We start from the raw sequence: 19,664 nt of genomic DNA, 5'->3' as shown, positions 1-19,664 counted from the left end.
CCCCCCCCACCCCAACCCCAGGGGCCTGGGCCGGGTTCAGTCCCTCTGCACTCCAGGGCGGGGTAGACCCAGACCCAGGCTCCTTGGGGCTTCTTGTACCTGAGCCCTCTGACAAGGTTCAGAGACACAACACGGTTGACCGTGAAGAAGTGTGGCCTCCCCTCCACACCCGTCCCACCCTGCTCCTGCTGGGCCCCCTCCTTCTGCGCCCTAAGATTGCTCCAGCAGCTGCTCCGCACCTGCCTGCTCCCCCCCCACCCCGCCCCCACCGTCCCTCATTCAACACCGTCCTTGTCTCCTCTCGGAGCATTTCAGGTGCTTTGTATCCGCTCATCGGAGGCAAGAATTGAGGTCCGGGTCAAAGGCTGAGGACCCCCCAAGAGTGTCGTGATGTGGGGGACACACTGACCACCTCATACAGGATTCAGAGGGACCCCTTCCTCTCCTCAGAGGTGACTCTGCATTAGCATCAGCTAACCCTTCCAGGGCCTGCCCCCTGCCCTCACATCCTTCCTTCCTGTCCTGTGACTCTGGAAATCCCAGAACTTGTATTCATTCATTTGTCCCCACCAGGGACGCAGAGGTGAAGGAGACAGAGATGGGCCCCACTCTGCCCACCGAGGAGTCTGAGGGCCCCTCTGGAGAAGTTTTCTCTTAAAGACTCCATGTTTAGAAAGCTTTTATTGGTGGGGCGCCTGGGGGAGCTCAGTCGAGCGTCCGACTCTTGGTGTCGGCTCAGGTCACGATCTCACGGTTCGTGAGTTTGGGCCCCGCATCGGGCTCTGTGCTGATGGCTCGGAGTCTGCTTGGGATTCTCTCCCTCTTTCTCTGCCCCTCTCCTGCTTGTGCTTGCTCTCTCTCTCTCAAAAATAAAACTGAAAGAAAGAAAGAAAGAAAGAAAGAAAGAAAGAAAGAAAGAAAAGAAAGAAAGAAAAAGAAAAAGTTTTTATTGGTCACACTGGCTTCACGTCTTAAGTGGCCCTTCACACCCTGGGTTACCACACTCCGCTTACATAACTGCACTTTGAAAGGGACAAGGGATTTTACTGAGCATCTAAGTGAGCCCGGGTGTGGTCTCTTTTAGTCTTCCCGGCCTTCACGGGGAAGTGGGTGGAGTTTTCCATTTCACAGAGGAGGAAACTGAGGCTCAGAAAGCAATGCACTTGGCCTCAGGAGGTCACACTTAAGATCTGAACCCACGTTTCTCCGTCTTCACAACTTTTGCTACTCCCCGCCACCCCCACGTACCAAAAGCAAAGAAAACAAACAGAAAATTTGACTTTTTACGTGATCCCTGAGTCTTCATTACAGACAAGTCCGTGGGTTCTAATCCCTTCTGTTGGTTTCTGGAAAGTTGGAGGCAACTCCGGGGCCCCTGAGGCTCGGTTCCTGACCCATCCCAGTGAAAGGGCACCTCCACCCAGCCCAGTGGGCCACCTCCCCTGCCCCCCTCTCGCCCTCCCTCTGGGTGCCCAGCCCCCGAGAGTTGCCCCTCCTGCCTCCCAGGCTCACAGTCCCCCATCAGACCCCAGATCCCAGGTGGGAGTTTCCTGTTCTCAGCATCGAACTTTCCATGACACAAGAGGAAGTCACCTGAGCTGGGGCTGGGTTTTCCAAGCAGCCCAGCCAGGCGGGCGGGCGTGGAGGCCGAAGGGGCAGGGAGGGGGTTAGCAGCCCTCAGGGCCCGGTATCAGTACCTCCTCGGCCTCTGCCAGAGAGGCGCCTGCCTGTGCCGTCCTGGCCCACACCAGGTAACCCCCGGGGGTGCGCATGCGTCTGTCAGCCGGGCTCTGTGACTCCCCAGCGCCCCCAGGATTTGCCCTCTTGCCAGTGCAAAGGGGCCACTGGGGTCGCCTGGGGAAGGGGGAGGAGCTGAGCCCTGGGAGGCAGAGAGGGGTGGCTGGAGGAGAGGAAGGAGGCCCAGGAATGTGCCTGGTACCTAGTAGGACCTCAGTGTTTGTTGAATGAATGAATGAATGAATGAATCTGTGCAATGGTCGCCAAAGGCCTTGGGATGGCCTGGTGGCCAGGGGAGATGCCTCTGCCCGGTGATGGTGGGACGAGCTCTCCAAGCATTTATTTGTGAAATGACTCGGTGACCTGAATCCTTGAAAACCTGTAGTTGGCAGCTTGGAGAAGGGGGTCCCACTGAGAGGATCAGGCTTTGCAGAAGGACACCCCGCCCCCCACACCAGGAAGTACATCCTTTCCCGCCGGCTTTGCTCCTGCTCAGTCAGATCATTGGTGGGGGGTTGGGGCTGGAGGAGGGAGAAAGTGGGGCATGATAACATCAGATTCTGGTTCTGGATGGGCAACTGAGGGGCACGCAGGTATGGTGAAGGGGCCCTGGCCCGGGCAGGTGCCAGCGTGCAGATTGCCCCAGATTGCCAGGTGGGTGCTGAGGGCCTCGGATGACTTATCTGTAAAATATGGGGTTCGATGATCCTGAGGCCGGTTCTCTTGTTCTAGGAACTCCCCAGGCTGCGTCAGTTGGTTTTCTGTCCCGGGACCTGAAGGGTTTGACTCTTTCTTTTGTGTGACAAGGTGTCAAATGCTGAGTTTTTGGCAAAAAGGCAGAGGGCAGAAGATTGGAGGTTATGCTGGAGAGGGGTGTGCTGGCTCTGTGAGGTGGCTCGGTGTGTGCACTTCCCTGAGTCCCAGGGAGGTGGGGCTGCCCTTGAGGGCCTGTCCAGCCTGCAGGGACAGGTCAGGGCACCTTCCCCCCAAATCTTTCCCAGCCTCTCCTGGGAGCTGAGTTTTGCTCCCTGACATTCCTGGGCTCATTTCCTGGTAGTGAAATCTTGGGTGTATGACTCAAGCAAGTTACCTAGACTCCTCATCTATACATCATGATGGCTTGAAGATGAAACAGAATCATCTGTGTAAAGGGCAAAACACAATCGTGGCTCCGGGAACCTTGATTATATCGTGACGAACATATCAGGGTGGGGACTAGAAGGTTTGGGGGTCTGGAAGCTGACTTTCCCTTCTGACCAGGTGAATGATCTTTGGGCAACTTATTTCCCTCTTTCGAGACTTCCTTTTTAAGATGGAGTAGGGGATGATCCCTACGTGGCAGGGCTTCTAGAAGTTTCCATCACAAAGACACGAAGGGTTTGCCAACTCTAGTGCAATCTCTTGGGTGTGAGGGCTGGTCAGCTGAGGCCTTGTCTACCCCAGCGGACCCCAGGGACTCTTCATACTTCCTTGCTGGGGCTCTGTGCACGCAGGCCCAGAAGATGACCTTGAATGAACCGACCTCCCCTTTCTCTCTGACCCCCTACCCCCACGCGAGTCTGCTGCAGGCGTTCCAGTGGTGTGTGTGCAAGAGACACATCCCCAGTCCCCGGCCCCCTGGCGGGTGTGAATCACATATCTCGGGGACTCAGCGTTCATGGTTTCTCTTCTGTTGCTCCTGTAAGTAAGATTGGATTTGTTCGACCACGGGGCGTCGTTTTGCTGAAGAAAATAAGACCACCGAGTACAGAGAGTAGGGCAAGTGTTAACCAAGCCCATTTTTCAGATGAAGTAACTGAGGATCAGAGAGGCACGGTGAATTCCCCGAGGCACACAGCCAACTGGCAGTGAGGTTTGGACCCGACCCCCGGGTCTCCTGGCCTATGAGCCACTCTTTCCTGGCACAGCCTCTCTTGAATCTTGGACTTCCCCTGCCCTGTGAGGGTTTTGCTGTGTTACAGTGGAGATTGTGGGGGGCACAGGAGGCCGGCAGACCAGCTGTGTGTCCTTGGCCCGCAGCCTCTGCTCTCAGAGCCTCCCTTCCGTGAAATGTTGGATCAGAAGCTGCCCGGAGGGTTGTTGAGGACTGGCTGAGGGCATTCGTGGAAAAGGCACACAGGGTCGTCGGCTTTAGAGCACCCGACTCTCCGGCCCCGAGAAGCAACACTCAGCCTTCTCAAGTTTCTGGCACCTGTAGGAAACTCTCCCGTCTCTCTTTTTTTTAATTCTCCAACCCAAGCCTTCTCTCCTCAGCATCAAGCACCCGACACCAAGCTATTTCTTGAACAAGTGAATGAAAGAACGACAGGGGGGCTTTCAGCATGGGTGCATGAAACAGACTGACAACCCTCAGCCCTGAGCTTCTAGTCTAGTGGGGCCATGACCCGACAGGCAGCTGGGACAGAACACCAGAAGGCCTGGCCCGAGGGGGCATGCAGGAGGTGATATCCCTAGTCCAATCTCTGGGGAAGTCAAAGAAGGCTCCCCGGAGGGGGTGACATCCAGGCTGAGACCTGAAGGGCGAGTAGGAGTTTGCCAGTTTGGCAGTGGGATCAGTTTTTCAGGCTGAGGACGGAAGCTTCTGGGTCCTGTTAGCATACTAACTACCATAACTACAAGTAAGAAGAGTCTCGAAGTTGGGGGTCCTGGGGGCCAGTCCCGACTCAGCCCCTCACTGGCTCTGTGCCCGGGGTGGATTGTCTCCCCCCAGGCCTCAGTTTATTTATGACATAAAGGGGCTGCACCAGATGGTCCCCAAGATTTCTTAAGCTGTGAGTTAAGGCTTGAGATCTTGTGTAAAGGTTGTCATTCACGAGAACCTAAAAAAACCGATACTGGCCCCCCCCCCTTTTTTTTTGAAAGACAGAGTTGCAAAAGCCACAACATTAAAAAAAACACCTCATACGCAGTGTTATTTTTAGAGAGCTCTCCTACACTCCCCAGGATGGAAGGCAATATACACAAGGGTGTTTAGGTCCCCTAGGGATAATGAAAACGTGGGAAGACAGGGCCGAGGGCACCTAAGTTCCACCCAACTCCAGTCTGGAATGTGATACGGCCAGCAAGAAAGGGGACCTAGACCACAGCATATGACTCGCAGAGACGGCCATTCTGCTCAGTGAAAACGCTCATTTCAGGACAATCTGCGTCTTGCCATCTTATTTTCATAAGATAAAAAATATGAGTGAGTTCAATAGCCGGACAGAATGTTTCTACGCTACCAGAAAAAGGTTTTGCAGAATATTCATCGAAGTAATGCGAACCGAGGTTAATTGTTGGGGACGGGATTCAATGGAGACGGGGGCGGGGGGTTGGATTGGGCTTTCGTTTTCATTTTATGCACTTCTGTGTAGTTCAGCTATTATTGAAGGATGTGTATTATGATTTTGTGACAAATTAAAAAATAACGTAAGAGGGATTTGCAGAAAAACTTTTAAAGAGGAAAGTCCCATGTAGGGTTGTATATCACATATAACATTTTAATATCATTTTCCATTTTCCTTAATAATAAAAACAATGGGTGCTTATTGAGAAAAGTCAGCAAGTACCACAGAGTATAAAGAAAAACGAAAACCGCCCATAATTTTGCCATCTAATATGCCACTGTTAATGTATTAGAACATATATTTACATTATTTTTATTATAATAATAATTATACTCTGTTTCAAAATTAATATCATATATATGATAAATATTTTTGTATTATAAAAATATGTATATGTCTATATATTAAGATATATATGAACACAAGCACATAAAGATATATAGATATATAGATAGATAAATAGATACACACACACACACATGCACACGTAGGTTTATATTTGTAACCTGTTTTTTCTCTTCTAGTATATAGTTTCTCTTCTTGAGTATCTTCCTTTGTCATAGACTTATATAACATGATTTTTTGAAATGGCCTATAATAACCAAGATATAAAAGTCTTGATACGTGTTTAATCTCTATTAACTGGACATTTGCGTTGTTTGCCATTTTTTTCTGTTTACTATTAAAAGTAACTATGTGATGAACATTTCTGTGCAAGCATCTCTAAAAAATATCCTTACTCCCTTTAAGTAGAATTATTTGAATCAAAGATTATGGCCAATTTATTTATTTAAATTAAAAAAATTTTTTTATTTTAGAGAGAGAATGTGTGAGTGGGGGAGAGGGGCTGAGGGAGAGAGAGAATCCCAAGCAGGCTCTGTGTGGAGCCTGACTTGGGGTTCAATTCCACGACCCTGGGATCATGAACTGAGCTGAAAGCAAGAGTTGGCCTATCAAGCAGGCGCCCCATGGCCATTTTATGTTATCTTATTTTTTATTTAATTTTTTATTTAATTTTTTTTTTTAACGTTTATTTATTTTTGGGACAGAGAGAGACAGAGCATGAACGGGGGAGGGGCAGAGAGAGAGGGAGACACAGAATCGGAAACAGGCTCCAGGCTCTGAGCCATCAGCCCAGAGCCCGACGCGGGGCTCGAACTCACGGACCGCGAGATCGTGACCTGGCTGAAGTCGGACGCTTAACCGACTGCGCCACCCAGGCGCCCCTATTTAATTTTTTTTTAATGTTTATTTATTTTTGAGAGAGAGAGAGACAGGGAGAGAGAGAGAGAGAACAGGAACGTGCACACACAGGGGAGGGGCAGAGAGAGAGGTAGACAGAGGATCCAAAGTTAGCTCTGTGCTGACAGCAGAAAGCCTAATGAGCGGCTCAGACTCACCCTGAGATCATGACCTGAGTGGAAGTCAGGGGCTTAACCGACTGAGCCACCCAGGTGCCCCTGGCCATTTTAAATACCAAAAGCCTTTGAAAAAATCGAATTAGTGGGGCATCTGGGTGGCTCAGTCGGTTAAGCGTCCGACTTCTGCTCAGGTCATGATCTCACAGTCCATGAGTTCGAGCCCCGAGTGGGGCTCTGTGCTGACAGCCTGGAGCCTGCTTCGGATTCTGTGTTTCCCTCTCTCTCTGCCCCTCCCTCACTCACGCTCTCTCTCTCTCTCTCAAAAATAAATAAACATAGAAAAAAACTTAAAAAAAAATTGAATTGGTGACCTCCACGCCAGCTTAGTAAATCTGAATGCTGATCAGCTGACTTTGCTTACCAAGAGGCATACCCAAATAGGTAGTCAACCACTTTTGGGGTGAGGGTGGCCACTCTGGGTGCCCTCTGACAGTCCGTGAAGGAGCGCGTCCCAGGCGCACCCGGGAGGGCAAACGTGAAATAACACTGACACATTTTTGATGACTTGCTGAGTATCCAGAGCTCTCCTATGACGACTTCTGCTTGTCTAGTGATCTGGGCCCCATTGGTGGGAGGCTCTGAGGAGCTGGCTGTGTTGTAGAGACGAGGGATGGGGTGTGGGGGTGCTCAGCCTTGGCCTTCAGGAAGAGGCAGGTCAACACAGGCCTCTGGAGAGAGACTGGTTCTGGTCTGGGTGGGGAGGGAGGGAGGGTGCCCTCCATCCCCTCTGTACCCACGTGGAACCTTTACCTGGACGTGCAACCCAGCAGGTCCCCAAACTTCAGAATGGATTCCATGTCCTGAGCTCTTTAAGCTCTGCTGAGGTCAGGGCCGTGTTGAGTTGGCCTTAGGAGAGGGTCTGGAAGCGGGTGTTCGCTGCTTCTGCCTGTGATCCTAATGGTGCTGGTGCTGGTGATGTTGGTGATGATGGCTACCACTTACCAAGGGCCTGCCCCGTGCTAGGAGCTCTGCATAACTCATTATCTCGGTTTTTTCCGATGTGGGTAAGCAACCATCACTAGATATGGAAGGCGATTTGAGGTGGCCCACAGATGACCATCACTATCTTAATAGTTAGGTGTTTAGCATAAACTAGAATATACTAGAAAGTCGATAATTAGCATACCAAATCCATGATTTATGAGAGTGATATAAAATCTTACTTTTAAATTAGTTAGGTGACACTGTTGAGTTGATTTAAACAAAAAATATTAATACTTGGTGCTTGGATAAGGTCACCATGAAGGTGGAGTTTACATAGTTGACATTTGGGACCATTAGAGGCAGATGCCATCATTATCCCTATTTTGCAGAGGTCAGAGTAGAGAGAGTTTAACTGGCGAGAGCTCACACAATATGCAAATGATAGAGCTAGGTCTTGGGCCCAGATGTCAAATTTCGAAAAGGTTTTATTTAAATACAGGATACACACAGAAAGGTGCATGTATCATAAATGCATAGCTTCAGTGACTTTACAAATTGAACACAGGCATTGTTCATTGGGTGGTAACCAGCACCCAGGCCAACAAACGGACCCCCACCAGGATCCAGAAGGCCTCCTCTTGTGCCTCCTTCCAGCTCCCCACCACCTGCTCCCCAGACACCCACCATCCTGACTTCTATCATCACAGACCGCATTTGCCTGTGCCTGAACTTTATCTCAACGGTATCACACAGCGTGTACTTGTTCGTGTCCGACTTTTTTTTTTTTTCAGTCAACATCGTGCTTGGGAGATTCATCCACGTTATGGCGCATGTATAGCAACTGTGTGTTCTTCATTGCAGTATAGTATTCCACTGCGTGCTGATATCACAATTTATTGACCCATCCTACCAGGATGGCCATTTGGGTTGCGCAAAGCTTGATGCTCTGCTGCCCCCCACAGATACCTGCACAACACCCAGCAAGCAGGCCTTTCTCTGAGGAGCTAGAGACCAAGGAAGGGGTGAAACACACCAGCCCACTATTACAGAGCTGAGGCTTTCTTCAGTGCAGAGTGGCCTTGAGGTGGCCGGTGTGGTGAGCGGTTTGGACGACATTAATGCTTGTCTTGTGGCATTGCACTTTATAACATGCTGTTCCCAGCAGCATCTCACAGTCCTGTCAGGCAGGGCGGGGAGCGGCGGGGGCGGGGGGGGGGCTCGCCCCCATGCTATCAGTGAGGAAATGAGGAAGGGAGGGGTGCCGGGGGGAGCTGGTGAGCCCATAGAGACCCGAGAAGGATTCCGAGCCAAAACAGGTCCCTGGCTTCGTGGAGTGAGAAGCTGCCTTCCTTTGAGCCTGATTTTATTTTGTTTGCAAAACAGGGGGAGGGTCCCTGCCCCCTCCCCGGGGAGGGCCGTGGGCGCCGTGACCCACAACGCCCGACTGCCGCCCTCACAGAGCAGAGCGGTGAACTTTCACATTCATTGTCGTGGTGGATCTCATAACCACCCTGGGAGGAAGGCAGCACATACAACATTTGCCCCATTTTTCAGAGAGGTGCGGTGACTCACCCACAGTCACAGGGCCGAGTGAAGAATTTACAGGGACCCAGGGCCCAAGGGGATACTCCCTTCCCTGCTGTACTGGGCCTTGTCTCTAGGGGAGCCCTGCTTTTAGTTCATAGCCCACACTGGGGGCCTTGGGGCCTGAAACACAGGGACGTAGGGGCCCAGTGAGGGTAGGGGGCTGCCTCGGGATACACTACGAGAAGGATCAGGCCCGAAGAGAGCCCATCTGCACCCCACCGCCTGCAGGATGGGGCCGGGGTGGAAAGCCTGGGACGTGAGGGTCACAGAGAACCCCAAGATAGAGTAGCCAGCTGAGTAGCCTCCGTAAGGTGAGAATAATAAAAGTATTTTCTGGATTGTCTGGAGGATTAAATGAGGCAAAGCTCCGGGCACGGTGCCCCCCTCCCCCACCTGCCCCGACTCCGCTGATGAGGGTGGCTCAGGATGGCACACCGCCCCCCCCCACCCCCCCCCCCAATATTCCAACAGGGAAGGTGTCTGTGAGTGTCAGGGACAGACCGAGCCGGCGCACGAACTGTGACCAGGAAGTGCTTCTCCCTGATTCTGTGACGGGGCCACTCCACTAGGCTGGAACGTAAAATGGGCTCTCGTGGCATATAAACCGGACCCCGGCTGTGGGCTTGCACTGGGGGGTGGTGGCTTCAGGGAAGACCCTTGTCTGGGCTGCGTGCGTCTCTGGGGACTGGGTCCTGCCCTTGAGGGGGCTGCTCTGTGCCCCTGGGAGGTTGGTCTGATCCATGCACAGGGCTGGCCAAGCCCTTGACCAGACAGGCACAAAGGGGCTCGCTGCCGGGGCCACGCACCCAGGGGTGAGGTCTGGGCGGGGCGCGGGAAGGAGTGTGCGGGGGCGGAAGGAAGCTGGAGCTGGTCCTGCCTCCTACGCTCCCTCTCAGCCAGGCCTGGGCCCAAGGCTGCCTCCTCCAGGAAGCCCTCCTTGGTTCCCACTTGGCCTGCCTCATCTCCCTCCGTCTTCTTTTCTCCTCTCAGCTCCCTTCCGACTTCCCCTCTTTGATAAAAGAAAGCTAAAAGTCACATTCTGTGATCCTGAGAGCTCATTTCTTTGCAGGCTCTGGGAAAGGCATAGGATGTATGGAGTTCTGGGGTCAAATCGGATAGCAGGATTTGTGGAGACAGTGGCGTATTTAAAACACAGAGGAGCATTTTTCACAAGAGCTCCAGGGTCAGCTGCGTTTCCTCCTGGTGCCTGGGTCTCTGAAGAGGGAGGCTGCCTGCTGGGGTCATCAGGGAGCAGAGGGGGCTTGCCCAGCACGCTGAGGTCCAGAATGGGGTAGGACACACAGCTAGAGGCGGGGTCTTTCAGCCCGAGCTTTTCGGGATCCTGCTACCCACTGATTTCTAGTGGTAAGTGAATCTAAAGAGGGGGCCTTTGGGGCCCAGCTGAGGATCTGTCTTTGCTCTGCCTGGGGTTTGGGTGGTCCTGGGACAGGGACGCCTCAGGATGGGCGGTCAGGGCCCCGGTCAGGGCGGCCAGGGGATGAAGCTCCCTGCCCAGGCGTATCACTGAGAGCTGCTGGGCCTCCCGCCTAGTTTCTGCCTCCTCCAGGGGCTGCCCCAGGCTGGGGAGACTGTCTAGGGCACCCTGAGCCCAGGGTGGGGCAAGGGTCCTGACCACGGGGCCCGGGCTTGCGTTTCTGGGTCCCACCAGCTGCTGGATGTCACGTGCATGCATTTGCGCCTTTTTCGGAGCAAAAGGCCATACATTTAGTCTGAGTCTTGATGCCTCCCTTGCACCTCATAAGGTCCTAGAACCTCTAGCGCAGGACAAGCCTTGCAACATGGAAGTGTGGTTTCGTGTTTTGTTGATTTGCTGGGTTTTGCTGCAGAGAACGTACCTTCTCCCCCACCTGGCAAACCACCGCCTGGGGACCCAGGCTTTGTGTGCTCTGTCTCTATTGCTGGGCTCTGTGTGCATCGATCTTTCCGCCAGAGAGGATAGCTCAGCTCGACTGCATTTCTGTCGCCTCCCTGAGTCCTGCGCTGAGGAGCCCCGGCATGGTTCTAGAAGCCGCTGGGGCTTGGAGGAGAAATGAACCCCCTTGTACAGAGAAGGCCCCCAAGGTCAAGCGGCCAGCACAGGCCCGCACAGCCGGTGCAACATGGCATCTGGGACTTGATGTTGTCCCGGGCCCTTTCATCCCATTATTTCCCAACCTCGCTGCCTTCCACGTTGCCATGACAACAGGAGACCAGTGGCGGAGGGAGTTAATATTTACGAGCACTTTCCAGGCATCCTCTGCTCACCACAGTCCTGCAAGCCCGGATCTCGTCTCCACTTTATGGTCACTGCTCAGCGTGGATGGGTAACCAGGCTTCGGTGCCATTCTCTGAGCCCGGAGCCCCTGCGTGTCCCACAAAACCGTGCGGCTGCCTTGCATTTTTGTGACCTTGTTCTGCACCAGCACAGGCTTCTCCGCCCACTCATCTTAAGCCAAATTCTACCTTCAGTGTCTCAGAAGCATGCAGGCCCAGCAGATTCGACACCAAGCCGGGTGGTCCCCACTCGTGGTTGACAAAGAGCCCTCCCACACTTTGCAGGAGGCCCTGTGGAATTTGGGGAGCTCGGGGATCAGGAGAGGGACTCACACAACAGGGAGCGGCCGGACCCCACGTCGGGAGAAGGAGTTTGACCCTGTTCCAGTAGTGGCCCTTTTGGAAGTTAAAAGTGTTTTTTTTTTTTTTTTTTTTTTTAACTCTTCACCTGTGTGTGTGGCCTGGGACGTGTGGGTGCGTTTGGCAGCCTTTGGGATGACTAGGTCCAGCTCTGGAGGGGTCATGGGGGCAAGGTGGGGACGGCCACTCCCAGGTGCTGGGGGTGGGGCGGGAAGGCTAAGTGACAGAAATGTGATAGATCTGTGATCAGCTACCGGGACTGCGAAATGCACGTTCCTTTCCTATGCAGTGAAAAACTCACGCAGTAGAAAAACTCACAGACGTTTTATGGGGAGCTTCGGAAATAAAAAGGGATCATCTCCCAGTCCTTGTAACCCGGGGACACCACCTGGGCGTGTTTGCAGCTGTGCGGTGTTCCAGGGTCCAGGGTCCAGCCCCCAGCCGCAGACCCAGCAGCGTGGGACCCTCTCGAGTGTCCCCGGTCCCTGTGCCACCCTCCCTCCTAACACTCAAGCCCCACCCCTCAGCACCAGTCTCTTTCTGACTCAGTTTCCTTCCCCAGTTGAGGTCAGAGAACTTGGTTTTCTTTTTTTAACTAGCTTTTTATGTGATCAGAAAACTTCCTACATTCAAGACCCCTTCTACAAAGATTGGAAGACGCATGAAATACATAGAAAGCAACTTTAAATCACCTCCCAGAATCCCATCACTCAGAGACCCCCATGGTCCCCTCCAGTGGCAGCAGACCCCCCCCCATGCCCCCTGGCCCAGGCTGTCATTTCTGTGCACTTGACCACCCCCAGCTTAAATCTTAAATCTGACCCCCTTAGCATAGCTAGTTAAACGTATTTATTTCAGTGTTGCTCTTTGTTCTTAGAGCATTTTTATTATTGTAAAATTTGCATGCTCATTGAGGAAAATCTGAGAAGCACAGAAAGTAAATATATATATATATATATACACACACACACACACACACACACACACACATATATATATATATATATATTTTTTTTTTTTTTGCTTCTTTAGCAAAGAAAGAAAACTCATAATCCCACCACCCCGACGTGACCGCTATTCGTCTGGAATAGCTCCTTCTCATCTTTTTGGATATTTGTAAAAGCATGTGTTGAAAGTGTATGTTTCTGCAGCTGAGAGCATGTTATATAGAAGATTTTAGGTCCTGGTCTGTCCTGCAGCAGTGCGAATAACCGTTTCTCATGTTAATAAAAGCAGTGGCTTATGTGTTCTGTTGTGTGCTCAGACTTTGCCCAGCACGTGCAGGCAACAGCTCGCTTAATTTTCTCATGACCTTTTGAGGCAGGGGCTGTTGTTAATTTCAGAGGAGGAGACTGAGGTGACCTTGTCTGAGGCTGGAGAGCTAGCCCCCCTGCCCCCCGAGGTTCGTGTTCTTAATCACTACATTCTGTCTCTTCCTCTAGATTTTTAATAATGTTTCTAGTTCTATAGAAAAGCAGCAAATGATCCTCGTTAACGAGTCAGAAATTTCTGAACAGCATAAAAAATATTCAGAATCCCATCGCACTGTAATGTTTACTTCTGACATCTGTCAGCATTTGGTGCCTATATAGTCCCTGTATTTTTATAACAGATATTATCCTAGCTGGCCAGTTTTGAAGGATTAAAAAAAAAAAAAATCTTGTGTTTCCCAAGTCATCAGACCCTCTTGAAAAAAGCAAAATTTTATTGATGCCTATCAGTCCATCGAGTGGGGGTCTTTTAAAGTTTATTAATTTATTTATTTTGAGAGAGAGAGAGAGTGTGTGTGTGTGTGAGCAGGGAGGGGGAGAGAGAGAGAGGAAGCGAAACAATCCCAGGCAGGCGCCCTGCTGTCAGCGCAGAGCCCCGTGATCGTGATCGTGATCGTGATCGTTAGATCATGACCTGAGCTGAAATCAAGAGTCAAACGTTCAACCGACTGAGCCACCCAGGTGCCCCTTGAGTGAGGGCTTTAGTGGATGTAATCACTTCCTGGAAGCTGGACTTACAGGTTGGGTTCTCTTTCTGAATTTACCTAGAGCCCAGAGATAACTAACTTTCTGCATAAAATGGTTCCTGCATTTCTATGTTTTTAGGATACGGTCCCGGAAACTGAATTACTGGGCGTGAGCGTTTTTATCACTCCTAATGTCTATACCAAATTATTTTACAGATGGTTTCTCTTCAATTAACAGCTTCCACTTCTAGACAAATGACATAAAATACTACTTTTGTTTACTTTGCTTTCCTTTTCTTCCTGACGAAGTTGAATTTTTTTCATGTGTTGGTTGGCCACTTGTTATGTCTTCTTTTGTGAATTGTCTAAGTGCTTTGCCATCGAACTTTTTTTGCGTGAGGATAGACATGGACATTATCTGCAGTGTCCAGTGGGATAGCCACTAGCCGAAAGTGGGTACTGAGCCCTTGACGTGTGGCTACCTTGACTGAGAAGCTGAGTTTTTAATTTAATGCAATCGAAATCTAGATTTAATTTAGCTTAAGGACTTCATTTAAATCTAAATTACTTTAAATCTAAATTTAAATAACCACATGTGGTTAGTGGCTACCATATTGGATAGCACAGATCTAAGCCTTTCCCTAGTTATATACTGGAGTCTCAGTGGATGTTTTGCATTGATTTGTATGAGCTCTTTATATATTACGGCTATTAATCTTTTGTTGTTTTTGTTACAGATAATTTCCCCAGGTTGCTACCTGACATTTACTTTTTTGTTCATATTGTTTACAGAGTATCAAAATGTTAGGTAGCCAAATCTCGTGATCTTTTTCTTTTGTGGTTTCTCCATAGCTTTAGGCTTTGAAAGTCCTCCCCCTCACGAAGGTTTGATAAATTCTCTCATCAAATTTATTCAAGTCTTTCTGTGATTTTTTTTCCTTTAGCTCTTTAATCCACCCAGAATAATTTTGCCTGTGTGTTATGTGGTATGGTGTGTTTTAGTCATCTCTGTGCCTGGCGTAGAATATATACTCAATACATTTTATCTCAGATGAGGCACTCTGGTGCCTGTAGGTTAGGTTGGGTGGGTGGGGGTTAGGTTTTAGCAGGGTGAAATTAAATAGTGGGTAAAACACCGCTATTTAAAACATTGATATGTTTTCAGATTGTGATGTTTATGAAGATCTTAATGACATAAGAAAATGCCTCTGATACAATGTTATTTTCTAGGAAAGATGCAAAATCATAACCTACAATGTAATATCAACTATGTTTTTAAAAGGTAGGGTGAACGTTTTGGAAGAAATATTACAAAATATTGATAGTAATTACTGGTGGTTGCTTTTTGTTTTTTTTTGTTTTGTTTTGTTTTGTTTTGTTTTCTGCTTCTTAACATTTCTATACCAAGTACTGACTCCAATACTTGAATGATCAGAAATGTTACATACAGGGGCGCCTGGGTGGCTCCGTCGGTTGAGCGACCAACTTCGGCTCAGGTCATAATCTCAGGGTCCGTGAGTTCGAGCCCCACGTCGGGCTCTGTGCTGACAGCTCGGAGCCTGGAGCCTGCTTCGGATTCTGTGTCTCCCTCTCACTCTGCCCCTCCCCCACTATGCTCTGTCTCTCTCTGTCTCAGAAATAAATATTAAAAAAAAATTTTTTTAAAAGAAACGTTAACTACAACACTTGAAGAAACAATGTGCCACCATTTGCCGCCTCTAGCTACCGCAGCCTCCGTCTGCCAAGACAAACTTCACATGGTCTGGTTGAGGATGGATGGGCACTTGTGGGGAAAGGGTCCTCCCTGGCTGTTGGTTCACGCAAGCTGGGAGCGAACTCCTTTATAGCATTCGTAGCTTGTGACATAGCCCAGAGCTGTTTTCTCATCTCTAAAATAAAAACTGGGGGCGCCTAAGTGGCTCAGTCGGTTAAGCATCCAACTCTTGATCTGGGCTCAGGTCATGATTTCACAGTTGGTGAGTCTGAGCCACCCATCGGGCTCGGCACTGGTGGCGAGGAGCCTGCTTGGGATTCTGTCTCTCCTTCTCTCGGCACCTCCCCCGTTTGTGCTTGCTTTCTCTCTCAAAATAAATAAATAAGCCCTGTCTTTCTCTCTGTCTCTCTCTCTCTCTCACACACACATGCACACATACACACACACACACAGTACACATATGTGCAAAGTCACACGTACCACTGAAACACATTCAAAGAGCACCAACATAATTTTTCTTAAAAAAAAATTTGTTTTAGTGTTTATTTATATTTGAGAGACAGAGAGAGACAGAGTGCAAGCAGGGGAGGGGCAGAGAGAAAGAGGGAGACCCAGAATCCGAAGCAGGCTCCAGGCTCTGAGCTGTCAGCACAGAGCCTGATGCGGGGCTCGAACTCACAAGCTGTGAGATCATGACCTGAGCTGAAGTCGGACACTCAGCTGAGCCACCCAGGAGCCCCTAAATTTTTAAAAAGCAACATTCATGGTCAGCTCTATCATTTTCCACCAAGCCCGCTGCCCATGTGTCACCAGGGCTAGAAGTTTGGTCTGAATCTTTATTCATTTGTTTATTTTACCAAATGGGGTCACAATCTACTTACGACTATAAAATTGCTTCCTTTTCCTCCCCAATAAATTGTGAGTGACTTTCCATGACAGGACACGCGGATTGTGTCATTCTCAGTAACATCTGCTCGGTCCTCTGCCATCGGAAAGTGCCATGATTTCTCTTATCCTTCTCTCCATCAACATCTGTCTGGTCCCCTGCTACAAGGAGAGCACAGCAAACACATCTTTAGGCGGGTGTTAGTTATTTTTTAGGATGGATTTCCAGAGGCGACATTCCTTCGTGCACATGAACATTTACAATTTTTTTTTTAATTTTTTTTTTTTCAACGTGTATTTATTTTTGGGACAGAGAGAGACAGAGCATGAACGGGGGAGGGGCAGAGAGAGAGGGAGATACAGAATCGGAAACAGGCTCCAGGCTCTGAGCCATCAGCCCAGAGCCCGACGCGGGGCTCGAACTCACGGACCGTGAGATCGTGACCTGGCTGAAGTCGGACGCTTAACCGACTGCGCCACCCAGGCGCCCCGAACATTTACAATTTTGAAAGACAATGCCCAAGTGGTTCCTTTAAGACAGCAGAACAGGTGAACATACACGATTACTGTCAAGGTAGGAACTCTCATCACCCCTGACATCCTCAGCTCTGGATGCTATTGACTGTTTTAACTCTTACGGCGATGACAGGTATAAAATGTCTTACTGGGTTTTACAGTTTGATGTCTTTAATTATCAGGGAAAGTGAACCCTTTTTCATATGTTTTGTGAACATTTATATTTCTTCATTGCTTATTTATCTATTCATATGCTTGGCCTGGTTTTCTTTTGGGCTGTCTGCCTTTTCCCGGTTGATTCCTAGGAGCTCTTTAATATAATGGCTACTAATTCTTTGTTTGTTACACATGTGGCAAGTATTGTGTCCCAGCCTGCTCTTTTGTTTGCAACAATTTAGTTCTATGCTATCTTAGACTATTCATAACTTTAAGTTTTTATGTGGTCAAAACTCTTTTTCTTTCTCTTTATGGCGTCTGGTTTTTAGGTCGTGCCGAGAAAGAACTTTTTCCACACTGAAGTTATAAAAATTTTCCTCTATATTTCCTTCCGGTATTGTTTTGTTTTATTATGCCGACACCTTTAGCCCACCTGCATTGGTTTTGAGTTTGGTTTTAATTATTCAAAATCATCTTGAAAGGTTTTACATTTTATTCCCACCCCCCCCCCCCCCCAAAGAAAAGCAGTTGTTGCCACTACTGTTTGAAAACTACAGGGGCCCCGGGGTGGCTCAGTCGGTGAAGCGTCCGATTTCGGCTCAGGTCATGATCTCTCGGGTTCGTGTGTTCAAGCCCCGCATGGGGCTCTGTGCTGACAGCTCGGAGCCTGGAGCCTGCTTCCGAGTCTGTGTCTCCCTCTCTCTCTGCCCCTCCCCTGCTTGCTCTCTCTCTCTCTGTCAATAACAAAATAAAAACATAAAAAAAAAAATTAAAAAAGAAAACTGCATGTTCCCCCCAACTGATGAGAAACACTACTGTGTTCTTGAATTTCCTTATAAATTTGGGTCTTTTGAGGGAGGGGGGAGTTCTTTCTTATTTCCCATCAATTGATCTATTTCCCAAAATGATACACACAGTTTTAATGCCTGCAAATCTGTAGGTACACATTCTCTCGGTATGTGGAAGGACGTTCTTCTTCTCAAACATTTCTTATCCTCCCTCATTTTCAAATACACGTGTCAAGTCTCCCACCCCTGAAAAATCCCACTAGGCTTAAATTTCAGTGAACGTACGCATTGATTGAAGTAGAATTAGCACGAATAACGTGGTCCTCGCCCTGTCGAGGCTCTGGTGTTAGACTAAGTAAAATTTATGCGCTGGTCCTCAGGCTGTCCGTTTGTAGAGAGAAGATTGGGTTGGAGGTGAAGTTTTCTTCATGTTCTGTAACTGGAAACAGCAACAGTAATAATAGCATTTTTAGAGCCTAAAGTGTCACGCTGGGCACCAGGGCCCACACAGATGGAGGGGACAAAATCCTGTTCCTCCACGGGCTTTTCACCGAAGGGGAGGTTCAGCAGGCACAAGAAATTACGGGCAGGAGGCAAAATTAATGCATTCTAGATTTACGGACAAAAGGCAATAAAAGAAAAAAAAATAAACGGATGGAGGGAGCTGTGGACTCCACTGGTCGATAACCCCCTTGGGAATGTTTTGCCTATGGCACAAATGTCCACTATTTTTAGCGATATTTCAGGCAAAAAAAAAAAAAAAAATTTAACAGTAGTGCCTGTATCTAAGTTTCCAGGCACCTGCCTACCTGTTTAGGTACCTTTCTGCTTTTAGTAACCAGCTAGTTTGTGACGGGCTGTTTTGCTCGGACACAGGAAGCATGTGTCCAGGCTCGGACACTCACAGCTTCTCAGAATCAGATGGGACCTCAGAGACCAACATCTTGATCGCGTTGACCAGGAAAAGTCCCAGAGAGGGGAAGGGACTCGCCCGGAGTCCCACAGTTAACCGGAGCCAGGAGAATTCGGGGAAGGCTCTGTGGGTTTCCCTCGGGGGCCTGGGGCTGGCTTTTCTGTATTCTTCTGCGTCTCTACCATAGCTGGGGTCCGCGACTCTGTGTACCCATCCTGCTGGCCTGAGTGTGACCGCGGTCAGGCTGTGTGTGCTGGGGGATGGTGGGGGGCAGTGACCAAAGTAGGTACTGGTGTCTTGATGACAGTTGGGGGCGGGAGGGTTGTGACAGCCGCACACTCACGGTCACGGAGAGGCCATCTCGATGCACCAGGTGGCCCATCTCCCCGACGGCACCAAGCTCTCTGGAATCTGCCTCTCTGATTCCCAACGCAGGGAAGGACCACCTGAGTTCAATCGCTGCCCCTTCCGCCCCGGGCAAGGGCTCACAGAAAGCCTGAAAGCCCCCACTCCCAAGTCTAGGCAGAGGAGCCCAGAGTCTGCTGGGCTGGATGCTGGGTGGATGGCGTACGGAGAATGGGGCTTGGGCTTAATTATCCTGAAGCCCCGTGGACTGTCCCTCACCCGCTAAAGGCAGGAAGCTGGGGCCTTGCTCTGTCATCATCACCTCCCTCCTGTGGGACTGCCCCAGGTGAGGCCCCATTTTTTCCCAGAAGCCGACTCCCACTCCCCCTCCACGGTGAGGTAGGTGAAGTCCTCTGGCCCCATTCCTGTAACCGGGCCCCGTGACTCCAGGTCTGGGTTCTTTTTAATCTTCTCCCTCTTTAAAGGCAGCTTTTTTCTTCACGGCATAGATGCACTTCCAACCCTGAGAAGCTCGTGAACTGAGATGTTTATTTTCCAAGCAGTGATGTCTTTGTGGATGGCTCATTCTATTCATTCATTCATTCATTCATTCATACCTTCATTGAATAAGTATGCACCAAGCACCTGGCCTGGGCTGGGCACCCTGTCTATGAAGGTGGATGGAACACAGTCAAATTCACCAATTCGGATCCGACCTGAATGAATGCTTTCCCCTTGCTGGTGGCAGGAGGGGGTTTGGT

General features: G+C 49.7%; 1 long non-coding RNA gene across 1 annotated transcript in view; it reads left to right on the top strand.

Annotated features, from left to right (window-relative positions):
- Positions 1–1,654: 1,654 nt before the first annotated feature.
- LOC123601777 overlaps positions 1,655–19,664 on the top strand; it is a 47,586-nt gene continuing 29,576 nt past the window's right edge. Inside the window, exon 1 of the long non-coding RNA XR_006714253.1 lies at positions 1,655–1,751. This is a non-coding gene — a long non-coding RNA (uncharacterized LOC123601777). The remainder of the gene's footprint in view (positions 1,752–19,664) is intronic.

Source organism: Leopardus geoffroyi, chromosome D1 (assembly GCF_018350155.1).
Source record: "Leopardus geoffroyi isolate Oge1 chromosome D1, O.geoffroyi_Oge1_pat1.0, whole genome shotgun sequence".
Classification (NCBI taxonomy): domain Eukaryota; kingdom Metazoa; phylum Chordata; class Mammalia; order Carnivora; family Felidae; genus Leopardus; species Leopardus geoffroyi.
This window is presented reverse-complemented; position numbering and strand designations above follow the sequence as displayed.